The following is a 21,684-nucleotide window of genomic DNA, read 5'->3' as shown; positions in this document are numbered from 1 at the left end:
TTAAATTTTAGGTGTTAACAAACAGTGCAATGTTGGTTTCTGGAGTAAATTCAGTGATTCATCACTTAGGGCCATATAAAATAATTTTATAATATTTATTTGTAATTTTCAAAATATTTTAAATGCATATTCCTTTAAATTCTGACTTCTAATATTTCATATTAATTTATTTAATAAAACTAGTAACATCAAAATATCTGTGTGGGAATACTTACTTTGGAATGATGTCACCTAGGTTTAATTAATTTCATTTCTTTGATGAAAATGTATCTCATTTAGAAATATATTTTATTGAGTCAGGCATTTGGCTGAATAAAAATATAACAGCAGAAGCAGAATTTGTTGCATGAAAATAGCCCAGACAGTGTGATTAGGACATTAAGAAGAATGATAGGCAGAAGATGGACCATCACTGCTATCAGCTCATCTTCTAAGGATGACTTGGCATATTTCTCAAGTCTGTATCCCTATGGAGTGAATTAGAAGGCTATCAAACACTATGTCTTTTATACATTGTGCAGCTATCTCAGAAACAAAGTAAACACAAAAGTAGACTGCTTATCTTTAAAAGACAGCTTTTAGTAATGCTTTGGCAATTTTTAGGTATTTGCTTTAAATTTAAATTTAATAGTTAAATTTATAAAGACATAACTCCTGTATAGTGAGGGGCTCATGAGAGCTTTCATTGCAGTAGCACATCCTTGGAGAATTTACAGAATCTTCTTTAGTCAATTGCAGTTCTGATGTTCCACATGGTTACAACATTTTTATTTCATTAACACCTAATTTACAAGCACAAACCATTCTAAATGTATCAGAGCAGATGTAGGAAATAATTATAATTTAGATTGAAATCTTCATCTCCTAGTCACATATTTTTAATCCATCCATCTTAAGAGAAAAAAAATGTAATAACTTGTTGAAAAGAATTATAAAGAAATAAAAAAGTTTTTCAATTTAAATAAAAAGGTGCTACAATTTTTATAATTCATTTCTACCAGTTTACCTATTATTGCACAGATGTGTAATAACTGCTATACTCAGCTCTATGGTTTATAATAGGACATTGACAAAACAATCTGCACCTATTTAAATATGCTGTTTCATGGAGCTTCCCATCATAGCCCTTCGATATTTAGTTTAATGCTTTGGGAGTTCTTCAAATTTTATTTTCAGTTTTCTAAAGGGAGATGATTTCACTTGATTGACTTGGCATTTAATTTACTCCATATAAAAAAAATACAAAAGGAAATATTTTACCATTATGCAAATACTAAAGCAACTTAGTGTGTAATATCATTTATCAGGACTATCTTAATAAGTTTAAAAAAGTGTAATGGTCAAAAAATTAACAGCCCCACACCCTATACAGCTTAATTGCTTGAATAAACAGAATAACCAATTGCTCTGGACTGGAATGGAAACAATCCACATGATTTGGATGTGCTCATTCAATATTAACTTTCAGTTCTATGCAGTTACTATGCCCCTTTATTTGTTCTCCATAGCCCTTACCTATCTGAATCTGAATGAGAGAGGCACATGCTCTGTCATAAAACATAATAAATACGTCTGCCTGAAACCATCTTCCTCTTCAATTTTAATTCATCTATCCATATTTTGAATTATGGCTGCTTATATTTACTTCACTTCCTATTCACATTCCTCACTTATTACATGTCCAAAATTAGTAATGTTTAAGTCTGTTCAAACCCTTTTTTGCATGTTATTCTTCCCATTATTTTCTTCACAGGCTTTATTAAGAATATCTTTATGAAATATCTAACAGTAAGCAAGTACATCATAAAATTTTCACTTTTTAAAAAAATATTTTTATTTATTTTTATTCATGAGAGACACACAGAGAGAGAGGCAGAGACACAGGCAGAGGGAGAAGCAGGCTCCACACAGGGAGCCGGATGTGGGACTCGATTCCGGGTCTCCAGGATCAGGCCCTGGGCTGAAGGCAGGTACCAAACCGTTGAGCCACCCGGGCTGCCCTTAATTTTCACTTTTTACATTAAAAATCAATTTTTTGCATTAGCATGTACTCATTAAGTATCAGAAGGTATAGCAGATGAAAAAAATGAATTTTCTATTAATAAAAAATCTTAGTAATTTATGATTTTAAAATGACTCCAAAGAAAGCTTTGGAAAGGGGATGTAACTAATTGTCTTTGAAAAACTTGTCTCAAGGTGAGTGCATTTTTTCCCTATAATTTACATTTTGATAAGGTCAACTTCCTCAGAAACCCTTCATAGGGCTGTGTATAGACAACACTGAACAAATGGAAATACAAAAAATGAAAGTGTCCCTACCTTAAGGAAAATTACTGCAGGTCTTACTTTTAGACTTCATATATCTGCAACATAAGAAGAAAGACATTCAAAAGTTATTTATACTATGTAAAAGAAGAGTATTTTTCAAGGAAACAAAATTGAGACATGGTACTCTCCCTTTCAGTAGACATCTATTTCTAATTTAAAAAAAAACATAAAAGATATCATCACAGCTGTTTCATTTGATTGAGAATAAAATAAAAATAATAAGTTGATGTAAATAATTAGGGTACTCATGGAATAGAAACATCTAGACACACAACATAAACTAACTTGAGCCTCTAAGATGACTTTCAGATATATGGTATAGGATAATCCACAGTACAAAGTAATTTTTTCTTACCATCATGATTAATTTGACTTTCTGTATATATTTCTAAATTTTGTTTGGATAATAAAATAGAAAAAGGTTATTTTATTTTTTAAGCATTTATTTAAAAACATATTATTTTTTATGAAATATTTGAAACCTAGCTCCCTGTATCAAAGTGTGGTATACAGAGCTGGTACTGGGAAAAAAAAAAAAAAAAGAAAAGAAAAGAAAAAGGAGTAAAGAAGAGATGGCAAAAAAAAAAAAAAAAAGAAAAGCACTTAAAGGACTTAAATTTTACAAAGAATGATACTAGGCATCATAAATTTAACATTTACATAATTTCCAGAGTAACTTTCTAATCTATGATATAAGGATTCAGGTGACTTTCACCAGTAACTATTAGTGTTGGTTCTGTGATTAATACAACAGATTAATTATAGTCAATGTCCTCTTCTATGTAGTTCAAGCACTCTACTATTTATACTACATCAAATAAATGCAACTCTATTGCACAATTCATAGTATGACATACTTCTAAAAAAAGTCCGTGAGTCAAAAAAGTAAATACAAATAACAATAGAAAATATTACATTGAAGGAAAAATAAAACTGTAATATACAGAATTTATGGGATGCAGCCAAAGCATTCCTTAGAGGAACAGTCACAGCAGAAAAGATTATATCAAAAAAACAGAAATTTTAAGTTAATTATCTGTGCTTCCACCTTATGACATTAGAAAAGAAAAGAAAACTAATACTAAAGCAAATAGATGAAAGGAAACAATAAAGAAAAGTGCAGAAGTCAGTAAAACCAGAAAAGCTGCACAGGAAGGTCAATGAAAACAAAAGTTATTTCTTTCTTTTCTGTATTTTAAGGATATTTTTAAAGTAGTTTTAAGTTTACAACAAGAATGACTGGAAGGTAAAGTGACTTCCAACATAATCCTTACCCAAAAACATGCATAGCCTCCTCATAATCAGTAACACTCATCAAGATGGCACATTTTTTTTTGCTAAGTATGAAATATACTGACACATAATAATCACTGATAGTTTACTTTAGAGTTCACTCCTGGTATATCCCATGAATTTGGACAAATGTATAATGCCATATATCCATTATTATAACATCTTACAGAGCATTTTCACTGCCCTAAAAATCTCCTGTGCTCCACCAATTCATCTCTTCTTCCCAACTTCAACAAGCATTGATCTTTTTAGTGTTTCTATGGATTTGCCTTACCAGAAAGTCATATGATTGGAATCATACAGTGTATATATAGCCTTTTAAGATTGCCTTCTTTCACTGTGTACTAGGCATTGAGGGGTCCTCATCTCTTTTCATGGCCTGATAGCGTTCTAATGTACCAGTTTATTTATCCATTCACCCACTGAAGGATATGTTGGTTGCTTCCAATAATTAAAAATATACTTAAAGCTGGCATAAACATTTGTGTGTAGGTTTTTGTGTAAACATTAGTTTTCAACTCCTTTGGGTAAATATCAAGGAATGCAACTGCTAGATTGCATTGTAAGAGTATTTCAGGTTTTGTTGGGAAACTGACAAACTGTCTTCCAAAGTGACTATACCATTTTGCATTACCCCTAGTAATGTATGAGAAGTCTCATTGCTCCATATCATCCCTAGCATTTGGTATTGTCAATGTTCTGGATTTTGGTCATTCTAGTAAAAATGCAGTGATTTCTAACTTTTTTTGAATTTGTGTTTCCTTGATGACATATAATGTGAGGCATATTCATATATGCTAAATTTCAATCTGAGTATCTTCTTTAGTGAGCTGTTTGTAAGGTCTTTGGTCCATTTTTTAATCAGGTTGTTTGCTCTCTATCATATTGTTGAATTTTAAGAATTTTTATATGTTTTGGAAAACAGTTTTTTATCAGATGTATCTTTTGGAAATATTTTCTCTCAATCCTGTCTTCTGACTGATACTATTTTCATAGAGAGGTTTTTAATTTTAATGAAGTCCAACCTAACAATCATTTCTTTATAGATCATGCTTTTGGTACTGTATCTAAAAAGGCATCACTAGGCACCTCAGTGACACAGTCAGTAAAGTGGCCAACTCTTAGTTAAGCTCAGGTCATGATCTCAGGGTCATGAGATGGAGCCCTGCATTGGGCTGTGTGCTTAGCATGGAGTCTGCTTAAGACTCTCTACCTCTGCCCTTCCCTCATGCACTGCCCCCCCTCAAATAAATAAATAAATCTTTATAAAAAAAAATACCTAGGCGTCACCACAAGCAATGTAATCTAGATTTTCTCCTATGTTATCTTTGAGGAGTTTTACAGTGTTGTGTTTATATTTAGGTCTCTGATCCATTTTAAATTAATTTGTGTAAAGTCTGTGTCTAGATTTGTTTTCCTTACTATGGATATACAGTTGTTTCAGCACCATTTGTTGGAAAACTATCTTTGCTCCATTCTTTATCTTTATTCCTTTGTAAAAGATCAGGTGACTACATTATGTAGGTCTACTACTGCTGGATTCTCTATTCTCTTCCACTGAACAAGTTGTCTATTCTTTTGCCAATATCACAGTAGTCTGATTCATGTGGCATTATAGTAAGTCTTAAGGTAGGATACTGTCAGTCCTCCAACTTCATTGTTCTCTTTCAATATTTTCTTGACTATTGTAGGTCTTGTGCCTCTCCATATAAACTTTAAAATTAATACCCATAGAATAATTTGTTTAGGATCTTGATTGGGATTGCACTGAATTTGTAGATCAAGAAAAAACTTGATCTACATCTTGATAATATTGAGTCTTCCTATTCATAAACATGAAATATCTACCCATTTATTTACTTTTCTTTGATTTCAAAAAGATATTTCTTTAAAAAGATCAATTGAATTGATATGCCTTTCATCAAACTGACCAGAACTACACTCCCACATAAATGATTGTTTTTTTAACAAAAGTGCCAGGCCACAGCAATGGAGAAAAGAGCTTTTAAAAAACTGGAAATATGACAAAAAATACATCAACCCTCTTTGTCTCATATCAAGTGCAAATACAAACCATAATATAAAATTCAAAATCATAAAATTTCTAGAAGACTTGAAATAATTTTTGTGACCATGAGTTAGGCAAAGATTTCTTTGACAGTACCCTAAAAATACTAACTATAAATGAAGAAATATAACTTGGACTTATCAAAATTATGAAACTGTGCTCTTTGAAAGAGGTTATATAGAGAGTAAAAAGACAAATGTATTTCAGGAGACAATATTTGCAAGCACATATGTGAGAAAGGTCTTGTATCTAAAATATATCAAGAACTATCAAAACTCAACAATAAAAAAAAAAAAACCACGAAGAACCAAATTTAAAAAATCAACAAAAAATTTGAACAGACACTTCATTATAGAACATATTTGGATGGCAAATAAGCACATAAAGTGATGTTCAACATTATGAGTCATATGGGAAATGTCAATTAAAACTGTAATGAGAAATCACTACATATTGGAATGGCTAAAACTGAGATAAAAATGAAACACATACACATGTGAATGTGCACATGTGTACTGACTTTTCCATACTGAGGTTAAGGAGGTGCCAGAACTCTAATACACTGCTCATGAAAATGAAAATGGTACAGGCACTTTGGAAAAGTTTGGTGTTCTCTTATAAAATATGTTCCATGTATACCATTTATTCCTCAGTTCTACCAATAAGAATTTACCCAAGCTAATGTTTATAGCCTTTATACTAATAAATAACCCTAGCATTTTTCAACATGAGAATGGATCTATATAATGTAATACTAGCCAGCAATAACAAGGAATGTTATTGATATATGAAATAAAATGGATGAATTTCAAATGCATTATGCCAAATGAAAGCAGCAAGACTCAAAAGACTGCACACTGTAATATTCAATATATATGACATTCTAGGGGAAAAAAGGGGGGCAAAGTTATAGGGTCAGAAAACTAATCAGTGGTTTCTAGGGGCTGGGGTTGGAAAAATGGTTTCATTACAAAGGGGTACAAGAGAATGTTTGGACTGATGGGACTGTTTTAACTGATTTTGGTTTATCTGATTACACAATTGTATGGCTTCATGAAAATCAGAAACTATATGATAAATGTGGTGATTTTAATTAACATAAATTTATAACAATAAAAGAAAATAATAAACCAAAAGTTTGTTATTATAGAATAATTATAAATGATTGAAAATTACTATTAAAATATACCATTTACAATAGTACCAAAAAGATGAAATGTTAGGGATAAGTTAACAAAATATGTGCAAAACCTATCCAATGAAAACTAGAAACCACTTCTGAGAGAAATTAAGGAAGGTTTTTACCTAAGAGAAAAGAAAACATAAATCCTCAAATATTGGAACAAGAAAGTTCCAAAACTTTATTCCTAGCATTTTAAAACTAGAAAAAGAACACAATAATACATGAAAGGTATAGAACAGAGAACCCTGGAAGTGACCTACACATATATAGATCCTTAGTTTATGCCAAAATAACACAGCAGAGCAGTGGATAATAAAAATATTTTCAAGTAATAGTGAGGAACAACTGGATATCACAAAGGAAGAGGAAAAAAAATTATCATCTACTATATACAACAGTCCACTCTAGATTAATTAAATACTGAAATGCAAATAATAACAGAAGAAGAAGAAGAAGAAGAAGAAGAAGAAGAAGAAGAAGAAGAAAAAGAAGAAGAAAGAAGAAGAAGAAGAAGAAGAAGAAGAAGAAAGAAGAAAGAATAAGAGAAGAAGAAGAAGAAGAAGAAGAAGAAGAAGAAGAATTTAATAATGAGTTTTTCTAGATGATAATTTAGAAAAATATTTTCATGATCTTAAGGTAATGAAACTTCTTAAACAGGACCCAAAAAGCACTAATCCAACAAAAAGTGATAAAATTGACTATATTAAAATAAAGAATTTCCACTCATCAAAGGGTGTCATTAAAAATGTGAAAAATAGGGCAGCCCAGGTGGCTCAGTGGTTTAGCACTGTCTTCAGCCCAGGGTGTGATCCTGGAGCCGTGGGGTCGAGTCCCAAGTCAGGCTCCCTGCATGGAGCCTGCTTCTCCCTCTGCCTGTGCTTCTGCTGCTCTCTATGTGTGTCTCTCATAAATAATTAAATAAAATATTTTTTTAAAATATTTTTTAAAAATGTGAAAAATAAGCTACACTGTGGGAAAAGATGTTTGCAACTCATGTTACTCTCAACAGGCTTATAATCCAGAATATACAAATAAACCCTACATATCATAAGAAAATGAAGCCATCCCCATCCACAAAATGCCAAGATAATTAACAAAAGACAATATCAAATGGCCAATAAACATTAAAAAGGTATTAAGTAAAGACATGCAAAATAAAAAAAATAAAAATAAAACCACTATTATTACTGAAACCTAAGGCCATTTTTCTTAACCTAATTCCCCAGAAAGACCAAAATTTAAAGCCAATGATGTCAAGAATCCGAAGAAAACTTCATATACTGGTAGAGAAAGTATAAACTGGTATAACCTACTTTGGAAAACAGGTGGGTATCAATTACTAAGTTCAGAGATAGATGAATCATTGGATTCAGCAATTCTACTCCTACTGAACAGATAATATATCCAAAAATACGGACAAAAATGTGTGAAAGCCCAAATCTCTAAACAACTCAAATGTCTATTAATAAAACAAGTTAAGACAAATTTATTATAAGAAAAAAATGGATAAATGATGCTCCATCATGACTTTAAACTTAGCATGTTCAAAAATAAACTCAGCCTCCTTTTTCTTCCAAATAAATTTCCACATTGGGCTGTCAAATTCTGCCCATTACACCATTACTTGCTTCCAATTCTAACTTGAGATATATGTTCTTGTATTGTTGAAGCAGGAAAATTATATATTTTAGCATCTGAGGAATCATAGTTTGAAACTCAGCCTTTCATTTTATAATCTGTGTCTCTGCAAGTGAATTATCTGACTCCCACCACTAGTTGCTGCATCTGGTAAATGGAAACAAATCCTACAATCTCTTAGAATTGGATGAAATATATTTTTATATTCCCCAAATGAATGAGACTATATAATGTTTGTCCTTCTCCGATTGACTGATATATAAAAAATAGTGAAAGGGAATAAAGGGGAAAGGAGAAAAAATAAGTGGGAAATATCAGAAAGGGAGACAGAACATGAAAGACTCCTAACTCTGGGAAACGAACTAGGGGTGGTGGAAGGGGGAGGAGGGCGGGGGGTGTGGGTGAATGGGTGGCGGACACTGAGGTGGGCACTTGACAGGATTAGCACTGAGTGTTATTCTGTATGTTGACAAATTGAACACCAATAAAAAGTAAATTTATTTAAAAAAAAGGAAAAAGAAAAAAAAAAGAAAAAGAATTGGATGAAATAACAAATATAAAAAATATAGCCCACAATGGATATTTTTAAAATGTTGACTCATCTTTTCTCAGAATATGAACATCCCTATATACAAACAGTCTTTTTCTAACATCAATTGTCTCTTTATATTATGTTTGAAAAAGAGAAAAAAAGCTGACACCTCAGAAGGTATTATGGCACCATCAACCAGGCTGGATATTGAAGATCAGACCAGGCATTCTGTGACCATGATGAATTGAGAAAAACAAATAAAGAAACTCCATAATGCATAGTCATGTTGAGAAAAACTAAAACAGTGTTCAAATAGCAAAAATAGCCTAATACCTCCTTACCCATGCTTACATTAGAGATTACTATTTCTTTACCAATTACATCATTAGAATTGTTTCACATTTCCTGCTTGTAAAATAAGAATTACTAGGATACTCAGTCAGAATTATCTCCATCTCCTTGAACCCTTCCCCAAATCACCTAATACATGCATAAATCCTAACATAAAATCCTTCTCATACCCTCTTAACAGATGTCCCAAGCCCACTGTATGCAATCTTCTTCCTCTTTGTAACAATTCAATAAAATCAACTTTGACTCAGTTGTACCCTTGGTTGTCTTTGATTTGGGAGCATTGACATCTCTCATTTGTGGTCCCTCATTTGGAATCTATCTGTCACCCCTTTCTGTGTGAGATCTCTTTTTCTTCATGTATAAACTATTTTGGCAACCTAATTGGGATTTCACCTTTCTCTTTCCTATCTCCAGCCCATTCTAAAGACTACTGAATATTAGTCCAAAAATCATCTTCCTAAAAAAAATACTATTTATCAGACATCTAATTGTACATGTCCATTTTCATATTTAGTGAGTGAAAGGCTGTCAGTAGCTGTTCTCTCAAGAGACAAGATACATCTTTTGTGCTGGTGAACCAATTGTAAGCTGTGATATACCTGGGTGTTCAGAGATAAAGTGCCAAATGCATACCTGTAAATGGAAAAGCAATTTTCTCTTATGCTTCATATAATAGTGTGTCAAAATTCTCTAATTCCTTTGTTTTGTCTTAAATAAAGAAAGGTTAGGTTGTGAGTAAAAATTCTGTTTTGATAGCTTGAATCTCTAGAATAACCCCCAAAGGAATTAGCAGGAAGCAGATCTAGTCAAAGCAATGTTTAGAAAATAGAAGTTTATACCTTGTCATTATATTTCACATTTTCAACTAGACCTGCAATGAGAACACTACCTTCCTTTTTTTATTCAATAGATACTTTTCATTTGTGCTTTTTAAAAAGTATTTTTAAAATTGTATTTTACATAACATGACACATAAATTGCACAGTGTGGAAAGAATTGTCTGCCTCCCTGAATGAAACCATTTTAATCTCAAGAGTTTTATTATCTGTTAAAATCTATTTAAATATAGGCATTCAATTTTACATTACTTGACATTTATGGAGAAGCTATTTTACAGCAGCAGGTTTCTGAATAGACAAGATCACAACAAACATTCAAGATTATATGGCATTCTAGATTAAAAAATATGAAGAAAGAATGGTCTGAATATCCTGGGCAGTTCACATATATAAATATAAGTAATAAAACTCTGGATGAGAGGTCTGCTAATACATTATACTTGTTTGACAACTATAATTATGACATTCATAATAGTCTACCTACATATTTTTGCTGTATTACAATATTAATTAAAGCTATATTGTTTTGAATACTAGCTAAACCACTTAATAGTAAAACTGGATAAAAGAGGCATTTGTAATGTGGAATAATCAGTTACTTGAAGACTATTTTTTTTTTTAAAGAAAATAACTTTGCTAATTGAACTGGCTAGAAAGACAAAGAATCCTACTCTAATTATGCATTGTGATCTATCTATGGGCTAAAACATTATCTCAGCTTTTACTTCAATGATACAAAAATAAAAATCACGGGCACAGTTTTAGATATAGAAAGATGTAACATTTATTTATTTATTTTTTGGCAACCCTTGCTCAAATTGCTAGCTTGAGTTAGGGTTGGAAGAAACTGGGAGAATGAGCTCTACAACTAGGGTTTTCTACAACTGGCCTGAATCTAAAGTATAACAATTGAAACTGGACTTTCCATGAACAAAAAAAGAAGCAAATTGTCACAAGTTTTTAAATTATACAAAAGAATCTGCATGAAACTTCTATCCATCAAATGGCTACTGAAAAATGAGATAATTACCTAAAATAATTTGCATGTTAAGAGCTAATACAATATTACAAAGTAAAGTCCAGTTGTGAAAGCAATGCATAATTTCCTGATTAATGTCTCATGCACAATATTCCTCCATGCTCAGTCAGAGCCTAAATAACAATATGGTCAATCAATCAAATATAAAAAAAGATAACTAAGAAATGAGTTCAGCTCTAATAAATCATGACTTGAACTCAGTGAATTTTAGAAATATGACAACAAGTCACAATACACTGCATTTTTACAGCAATACATTCAGATTTTAATTGGAATGATTATAGATTTTTTGTGATTCAAGATTAGTATGTGAAGGCAAAAAAACATTTTTTTAGTTCATAAAATGTCATTTATTAAGCTATTGAAGAAAACTTCACATTAAAATACCAAGTCTGTACCTCACAGCTCTGCCAAAAGTTATGATAAGAGCGATATTTAGTCAGGAAGACTGAGAATGTCAGTGGAGTAATATGGCCAAATTTCCTACACAGATTATGAAACATTTCCCTTCTCGGTGCAAAGTGGAAACATTTCTTCTAAAGTAGAATTAATCTCCTCTGTCAGCTGAAGGCAGGTGTGGCGATAAACAAAGGAGAAGCAGGTGAGGCAAAGCTGCTCTAATAGATACAAAGACTGAAAGTGAGCTCTGATCAGTCACTTAACAAATTCAAATAGACTTTCTTTCACTTTTCTATTATTCTCTCTGGTGTAAATGGAGACACTCTTTAAAATATTAATGCTATTTATGGAACTTATTTAAAGGCAGAATTTTTCTATGTTTGGTAGGAAGGGGAAAGGAGAACACAGGGAAGTTCTGAAAGCCAGGGTGCTTATTGTTGTTGTTGGGAATAGGAAAATGATGAAAGGCAGTCCAAGAAAATGTGCTCATGATTATCATGACCTAGCCAGAAAATGGACTCTCCTTTTGCTTCTTGTTAAGAAAGCATTAATATTTGGCAAGTGAAGAAAACAAGTTTGGAGGTCAGTCAGGCCATTCTGTCTGGGGTCCAGAAGTTTCTATGACTTTCAATAGGTTACTGAACCTCTTTTTAAAAAGCACTTATTTAATCTCATATATTCATTTTTTTATTTCTAATATGGAGAGAATAACAGTACTCATCTCATATATTTGTTGTGAGAATTAAACAGATTAATACACCTATAACAGTGCCTTAAATATAAAAAGACCTCAAAGTGTTAATAAATTAAACATTGGTAGCTATTAACTATATGCATTCATTCAAACTCAAATTATTAAAATTAGATAAAATCTAAACTGTCACATGAATCATACTTCAAGTGCTCAAGGGGCACATATGGCTATTGTCTCTTGTATTGGACAATCAGATTAGAATATTTATATCATCTCAGAATATTCTATCTGGGAGTGATAATAGATATGTCCTTAAAGAACAGAAACAAATGACCATCCATACTTACTGTTAGCCAGTAAGTGGGATGCAGAAATGGGATAGAGTATACAGTTTGTAGAAGATGATTGATTTGTACCTTCCAAAACTTTATAATGTTTCAGATTGTTTTAGGTGTGCATTCTTTACATTGAGAGATGTAGTATTTTAATTAAAAAAATAAATTGTAAAATAACAACTATGAACACCTTAACTTTACATCAGATTGACTCTAGTTAACAAGGAAAGAATTATTCACACTGCCAATTCAACAGCAATGTACAATGCAGAATTTGCTTGAGGTAACAACTTCATTTTCAAAAAAATCCTATAAATATGCCTTTGAGTGATATCCCAATGTAACAAAACTGTCCAGGGCTTTGGCAGTCTAAATGTTTGCAACTGCGGTGATGAAGACTTTTCAAACTTTGTCAGGTCTCATAAGTCACCTATAACTGCCATAGAGTTCTCAGCAACTGTATAAGAACATGTTTATTTTATATTAAATAGTATCAGTAATGAGAAGCAATTATATCACCAATTTCCCAAGTGACAAGGACTTCCCTAATTTCAAAACTCTGTGGCCATGTTTTCATAATCTTCATCTCTTTCATCCTAGATTTCTTGGGAATATTTGATTCTAATGACTATTCTTTAATTTTAGAAATACAAGCCTCCTCAGGTGTCGTTATACAACTTTCTCTCTCTGATTTTCTCCTTCCTCCTGTACTTCTTCCTCGGGAGTACTTCTGGCCTTCTAGTCTACCATTCTTCAGTATTTCATCCTGTGTTTTATCACCGACTTTTTTCTTACGTCACTTTAAATGCTCCTTTGAGTGATCTATGCTGTTCTCAGTTTCAAGTATCACCCATATACTGCTGTCACATTCTATATCTTCAGTGAGAATTTTTCATTTAAATTCTAAACTTCTATTTCATTTTTTTTAAACTTCTATTTCATTTTATTTTTATTTTCTGCATGCCCCATAGACCCAAAGTCAGATTTTTATAATATTTAATCTTTCTTGGGAGCTCCATTTATAAGGCAAATACATGTGCACACATGATCTTTTCTTTCTTTGCTTTACTTCTCACCAACAAAGACCTGATAATCTTGTAGATTTATCTTATACCCTTTCTATTAAGTCACTAAATCATGTTCATTCTGCTTCATATTATATATAATATATACTCACATCGCTCTCCAGATGCTTACTTCCCTTGCTTGTATTTAGTCCCAGAGATTCTTGTCTGAACTATCACAATGATTTAGTAACCTGTTTTACCTAATACCAGTTTAACCCCCAAAAGCTACCAATATAATTTTCCTTAATCACACACTTCTTTTGTATAACATAAAATTCTTTAGTGACTCTCATCACTTACAGAGACTTTCAAAAACACTTCATCATGCATACAAGGTCCATTTTCATGAATCCTGCTTACCTTCTTAGTTCAATTTCTGTCCCTATCTTGTTGTGTCCCCAAAGCCTGGCATTATTAAGGTATACCTATTCACCAAATGTGCTATATTCTCTCATGTTTCCAAAATCCATCATACTATTCTTTGCTCCATTTGGATTCTTGCCAATCTTTCTTCCTTGAGCAATTCAAAATATTTAAGACTCAGCAGCAACATGTTACTCTTTGGTGCATTTTTCTCATACTTTCCTTCACCCTCCTCTTCTACAAAGAATTCAGGTTCTGAATCTCACGGCACTCATTTTAATGCATTATGAAGGAAAAATATTGTTTAGATCTGTTTGAGATCTCTAAATGTTTCATTCTTAACATAGTATCTATAATGGGTAGATGTTAATATGTCATGCATAGTAGGCCTTCAATTACATTTAGTTAAATTATTAATTAAAGTATGATTATAAACATGCTATAAATAAAAAATGGTGAGAATTATAAAAATTAATGACAATAAAAGGACAATATTGAGAAATACAATTAGTATAAGTTTCATTACTTCCTCCTCTGTGTGAAATACTTTCACTAATCTATTAATCTCATGGATTTTCTCTTGTCTTATTGGCCTTTCTCTCTCAGTCCACTTTGTGAATTCCTCCTTATATTTGGCCCCTTGAATATTGGAATAGCCCAAGACTAAAATTTTACCTTTAAATCTCTTCTCTTTATTTGAACACCTCTAGGAATCTCATGAAATCCCATTACTTTCAATATCATTGCTGCACCAAAGATTCTTAATCTCAATACCTATGTTACACTCCAGACTTTATATTCAACTCCATGTTACCCAAAGCTATTCAGTGTTATCCTGTCAAAGTTCACAAGTTAAAAACAGAGGGCCTTATCTTCCCCACCAAAATGTGCTCTACAACCTAGAAAATTACAATTCTATCTTTCCAATTATTTAAAGCCTCAAACCTTCAAGTAGTTCTTAATTCTTTTAAGGAAGTCTTATTAAATACATCCTCAAAAAATATGCAGAATTGACCCTGCCCCATGACCTCCACTGCTATAATCTTGTCCAAACCATCATTCTCTCTCACCTTAATTAGTGTAGAAGCATGTGAAGTGGTCTCCCTGTGTTTTCTGTTCATTGACCCCCTGCCCTCTTCAATCTAGTCCCAATATAGCAGTCAAAATAATTCTGATAAAATATAAGTCAGATCTTCTTGCTCTTCTGCTCTTAACCCTCTAATAGCTTTTTAAGTCATCTAGAGTAAAACCCTATATACTTACATTGGCCTATAAAATCCTTAAAGAACCTTGTTACATATTTGACCCTCTCTTCTATTTTTCTTCATCCATTTATTTCTAGCTTTCTGGTCTTTTTGGACTTCTTTAAATGGACCAGGTATGCACCTAGCTCCAGGTATCTGTATTTTCTGTTCCCTCCATCTGAGAAACTCATCTCTCAGATACTAACATGACTCACTCTACCTCTCTTACCTCCCTTCCTGTCCACCACACTTTTTAAAATTGAAATCACCACATTTCTGAGTTTTATTTATTTATTTATTTATTTGTTTATTAATGAGAGACAGAGAGAGAGAGAGAGAGTCAGAGACACAGGCAGAGAGAGAAGAAGGCTCCATGCAGGGAGCCTGACATGGGACTCGATCCCGGGACTCCAGGATCAGGTCCTGGGCTGAAGGCAGCGCCTAAGCTGCTGAGCCACCCAGGCCTCCCCTGAGTTCCCTTTAAAATTGTTTCTTTACAATAATTATCAAGCAACATTTTGTATATTTAATTACTGATTTTTTATTGCTTATTGTTTTCTCAGCCCTGTAAGAAGGTAAATCTATACAATAGGGCTTTTTATTCCTATAATTTTAATGCCAAAAGCAGTGTCTGACATGCAGTCATCGGTAAGTATTTGCTTAGTCAATGAATGGCTATAACTAATAAACGATTCCAGAAATAAAACTAATGAGTAAGACAAAAAATTGCTAAGCATATCAGGCTGGAATATTGCAAAAACAATAGGTACATATATTTTTTTCAAAAAAAGTTCATTATTAAGTCCAATAAAACAAGTAATGAAACATTTCCCAGTGAGTGTTCCAGTAAACTTTATAGAATTTTGAAAAATAACATTCCTATTCCTAATAAGGGGGGTAATATTACTGAAAGTTAATAAAATAGTTTCCCTTTTACTTCATTGCTCAGACTCTTTGAAATATGACTGTATAAAGTGGAACATAGCACACAGTATTTCCATAAATTATTTGACTATATAAACTACTTCTGATCATCTGCAAAAAGGAGGGTTTTATACTTTTATGGTTTGAGGAAATGATTTTTGAGAAATGCTGGGGAGGATGGAATATTGTAGATGAGTTATAGTTCTGTCTCAGTCTACTAAGATAAAAAATGTTATGATAAGCTAGCCTGAAAAACTAGAAAGCTGGTAAAATGATCATTAATGTCAAGCAATAATTTGTATTGTTCTATTGTCATCATATTGTTAGGAAAAGTCAAGGGCTCTTGACTTGGATGATTAGCATTTTTTTAAAGTATTTTATTTTTCTATTTATGAGAGACACACAGAGAGAGGCAGAGATACAGGAGATGGAGAAGCAGGCTCCCTGTGGGCAGCCCAGTGCTGAACTCCATCCCAGGACCCAGGATAACACCCTGAGCCAAAGGCAGATGCGCAACCACTGAACCATCCAGGCATTGATGATTAGTAGTATAAAACAAGATGGAATCATATTGCATAAAAAATTAAGATTTGTGTGGTTTAATAAAAATATATAGTTTCATTGTTTTTGTTTACATCAAGGAGAAAAATAGTGGTATTTTCCTTAATTTTACAGAAATAATATTTATTGCTTATATTATACATGTATTTCCATACCTTTTCATCTAGAGGTCATAAGAAGTCTTAGAAAAGATGATCCTACCACAATTATTGAAAGACTGTAGAATGGCATAACAGTAAGAACTAAGGATTTGGAATTAGAATATTTCTCTAAGTGTTCAGATGGATATGAGCAAGGGAGTATTATTATCCACATATCCAACTCCACTAGGAGAGTCGAGTTTAAGAAATTAGTTTTATGGCCCTACATCAGAAGTCAGTGTCAAAAACATGATTAATGCATAATTCTCTGGTATCTAATAATTTAGTTCATCATCATCTTTAGTTGATTTATTTGTCTAAACCAGTTACAATTAGGACCATGCCAGGCATGTAAACTCACATTTAAATTAGTTTATAAAAAGACAAGTAAAAATTATGCTGGGTATATGAATTGCAAATTAGAATACCTCCATGTCAGAAAGGTCACAGTTATGATTATATTGCCCTAAAAGTTTAAATTTTAATAAAGATTAAATGACATCTTTCTGTAACTTAGAAGGATAGTGAAAAAACTAGTTTCTATTTATGAATATATATCTTTGTCTAATTGTTTATACTTCATTTTAGTATAATTGATTTACTAATTATTAAAATTCTGAAAATTAGTATTTTTCCTATTCTATATAAAGTACAAAGGGAACAGAACTTATGTGTTCACTTTATATATATATGTATGTGTGTATATATATATACATACATATATATATATGTTATTGAAAAAAATAACTTTTATTTCTCTCCTTGAGATAGACTTCAAACTTCGTACATTGTTTAAAAAGGAAATCAGGAGGCGGGGCAAGATGGAGGAGTAAGTCACCTGTCCCCACCAACTTACATAGATAACTTTCAAATCATCCTGAAAACCTACGAATTCGGCCTGAGATCTAAGACAGAAGAGTTCATGCTTATATCAAGGTAGGAAGATGGAAAAAATAAATAAAAAATCATCCAAGGGGGAGGGGCCCCACGAGGAGCCGGGCTAAGGCCGTGCAGCGAGAGCCCCCAAGACAGGAAAGCCCAGGCCCGGAGAAGCAGGAGCTTCGCCAACCTTCCAGGACGGAAAGGCGCTGGCAGGGAGCTCGGGCAGGATCCCAGGATGGGCAGGGATGCCCTCAGGCTCCCAGGGGCACTAACAGAGGACCTGCGTGCCGGGGAGAGTGCACAACACACCACCAGCCTGGGAAAGGGCTGGAGCGCACCTGGCGAGGCTCCGGGAGGAGCCCAAGCCACGGCTCCGCTGGCGGCCCTAGGGGGCTGCAGGGCCTGGGAACGGCTCCTGTGGCTCAGGCGGCTCCCGGCAGAGAGGGCTGCGGCCCCAGGAGCAAGATTCCAATGGCGCAGGCCCTGGAGCCCAGGGCACCGGGGGTCACAGCCCAATATCTGGCGCTCCCCCTGGGACAGGCGGAGGACACCCCTGCCACTGGGTGGCCTCAACTGTGCAGATCGGTGCCCTCCGCCCCCGGAGTATCCAGGCCCCTGTGGACAGGAGCTTCGGTAGTTACTGCAGGAGGTGACTCTAGGGCTGGAGAGCTGGCCGCTGCCACTGTTGTTCCTGCTGGTGTCATCTCCTGCCTGGGACTAAGCAGGGCCGCCAGGGACAGGGGCCTCACAGGATAAACAGCGCCCACTGAGCCGTGCACCTGGCAGGGGGCTGGGCAGCTCCTCCAGGTGCACACACCTGAGCATCAGCATGCAGGGCCCTCCCCCAGAAGACCAGCTGGAAGGACAGGGGAAGACAAAGTTCTTGACCAAGCAGAGTTGGAAAGTTGCAGGGAAAGTTGAGGGATTTACAGTATATAGAATCAGAGGATACCCCCCCCCTTGTTTTTTGCTTTCTCTTTGTTCTCCCCCTTTTTTTTTTCTCTCTCTCTCTCTCTTTGTCCTTTTCCAGTAAAACTTGTTTTCAGCCAATCTGCACTTAGCAAAACGACTAGAAGGAAAAACTCACCACAAAAGAAAGAATCAGAAACAGTCCTCTCTCCCACAGAGTTACAAAATTTGGATTACAATTCGATGTCAGAAAGCCAATTCAGAAGCACAATTATACAGCTACTGGTGCTCTAGAAAAAATCATAAAGGATTCAAGACACTTCATGACTATAGAATTTAGATATAATCAGGCTAAAATTAAAAATCAATTAAATGAGATGCAATCCAAATTGAAGGTCCTAACGATGAGGGTTAATAATGTAGAATGAGCGAGTGACATAGAAGACAAGTTGATGGCAAGGGAGGAAGCTGAGGAAAAAAGAGAAAAATAATAAAAAGATCATGAGGATAGGTTAGGAGAAATAAATGACAGCCTCAGAAGGAAAAATCTACGCTTAATTGGGCTTCCCAAGGGGAATTGGGGTGTCCAAGAAAGGGACAGAGGACCAGAAAGTGTATTTGAACAAATCATAGCTGAGAACTTCTCTAACTTGGGAAGGGAAACAGGCATTCAGATCCAGGATATAGAGAGATCCCCCCCTAAAATCAATAAAAATCATTCAACACCTCGACATTTAATAGTGAAGCTTGCAAATTCCAAAGATAAAGAGAAGATCTTTAAAGCAGCAAGAGACAAGGGATCCCTAACCTTTATGGGGAGAAGTATTAGGTTAACAGCAGACCTCTCCACAGAGACCTGGCAGGCCAGAAAGGGCTGGCAGGATATATTCAGGGTCTTAAATGAGAAGAACCTGCAGCCAAGAGTACTTTAGCCAGCAAGGCTCTCATTCAGAATAGAAGGAAAGAAAGAGCTTCCAAGACAGGAAGAGACTGAAAGAATATGTGACCACCAAACCAGTTCTGCAAGAAATATTAAGGGGGATTCTGTAAAAGAAAGAGGAAGTCCAAGGAAACAATCCACAAAAACAGGGCCTGAATAGATATCATGGTGACACTAAATTCGTATCTTTCAATAATAACTCTGAACATGAAAGGGCTTAATGACCCCATCAAAAGGCACAGGGTTTCAGACTAGAAAAAAAAAAAAAGCAAGACCCATCTATTTGCTGTCTACAAGAGACTCATTTTAGATGTAAGGACACCTACAACCTGAAAATAAAAGGTTGGAGAACCATTTACCATTCAAATGGTCCTCAAAAGAAAGCAGGGGTAGCCATCCATATATCAGATAAATTAAAGTTTATCCCAAACACTGTAGTAAGAGATGAAGAGGGACACGATATCATACTTAAAGGATCTATCCAACAAGATAATCTAACAATCATGAATATTTATGCTCTGAATGTGGGAGCTGCCAAGTATATCAATCAATTAATAACCAAAGTTAAGACATACTTAGATAATAATACACTTAATACTTAGTGACTTGAACATAGTGCTTTCTCCAATCGACAGATATTCTAAGCACAACATCTCCAAAGAAACAAGAGCTTTAGATGATACACTGGACTAGATGGATTTCACAGATATTTATAGAACTTTACATCCAAACACAACTGAATACACATTCTTCTCAAGTGCACATAGAACTTTCTGCAGAATAGACCACATACTGGGCCACAAATCAGGTCTTAACCGATATCAAAAGATTGGGATGATAACCTGCATATTTTCAGACCATAATACTTTGAAACTAGAAATAAATCACAAGAATAAGTTTGGAAGGATTTCAAACATGTGGAGGTTAAGGACCATCCTGCTAAAAGATGAAAGGGTCAACCAGGAAATTAGAGAAGAATTCAAAAGATTCATGGAAACTAATGAGAATGAAGATACAACCGTTCAAAATCTTTGGGATACAGAAAAAGAGGTCCTGAGGGGAAAATACATCACAATACAAGCATTTATCCAAGAACTGGAAAGAACTCAAATACAAAAGCTAACCTTGCACCTAAAGGAGCTAGAGGAAAAACAGCAAATAGATTCTACACCCAGCAGAAGAGAATTAATAAAGATTCGAGCAGAACTCAAGGAATTAGAGACCAGAAGAACTGTGGAAAGGATCAACAAAACCAGGAGTTGGTTCTTTGAAAGAATTAAAAGATAGATAAACCATTAGCCAGCCTTATTAAAAAGAAGAGAGAAAAGACTCAAATTAACAAAATCATGAATGAGAAAGGAGAGATCACCACCAATTCCAAGGAAATATAAATGATTTAAAAAACATACTACGAACAGCTATACTCCAATAAATTAGGCAATCTAGAAGAAACGGATGCATTTCTGGAAAACCACAAACTACCAAAACTGGAACAGGAAGAAATAGAAAACCTGAACAGGCCGATAACCAGGGAGGAAATTGAAGGAGTCATCAAAAATCTCCCAAAACAGAGAAGTCCAGGGCCAGATGGCTTCCCAGGGGAATTCTATCAAACATTTAAAGAAGAAACTATATCTATTCTACTAAAGCTGTTTGGAAAGATAGAGAGAGATGGAGTACTTCCAAACTCGTTCTATGAGGCCAGCATCACCTTAATTCCAAAACCAGACAAAGACCCCACCTAAAAGGAGAATTAGAGACCAATATCCCTGATGAACACAGATGCAAAGATTCTCAACAAGACACTAGCCAATGGGATCCAACAATACATTAAGAAGATTATTCACCATGACCAAGTGGGACCAAGATGGGCACTGAGGGGGACCTGGGATGCAAGGCTGGTTCAACACTCGAAAAGCAACCAATGTGATTGATCATAATAGCAAGAGCAA

General features: G+C 34.2%; 1 protein-coding gene across 2 annotated transcripts in view; it reads right to left on the bottom strand.

Moving 5' to 3' along the window:
• The window catches only part of TENM2 (teneurin transmembrane protein 2), a 3,550,639-nt gene that overhangs the window by 2,879,848 nt on the left and 649,107 nt on the right, over positions 1-21,684 (bottom strand). For both annotated transcript variants that reach the window (XM_041750467.1, XM_041750468.1), the window contains exon 5: positions 2,320-2,363. The gene's annotated coding sequence lies outside the window, so the exon portion shown is untranslated. The remainder of the gene's footprint in view (positions 1-2,319; positions 2,364-21,684) is intronic.

The sequence above is a fragment of the Vulpes lagopus genome, chromosome 3 (assembly GCF_018345385.1).
Source record: "Vulpes lagopus strain Blue_001 chromosome 3, ASM1834538v1, whole genome shotgun sequence".
Classification (NCBI taxonomy): Eukaryota; Metazoa; Chordata; class Mammalia; order Carnivora; family Canidae; genus Vulpes; species Vulpes lagopus.
This window is presented reverse-complemented; position numbering and strand designations above follow the sequence as displayed.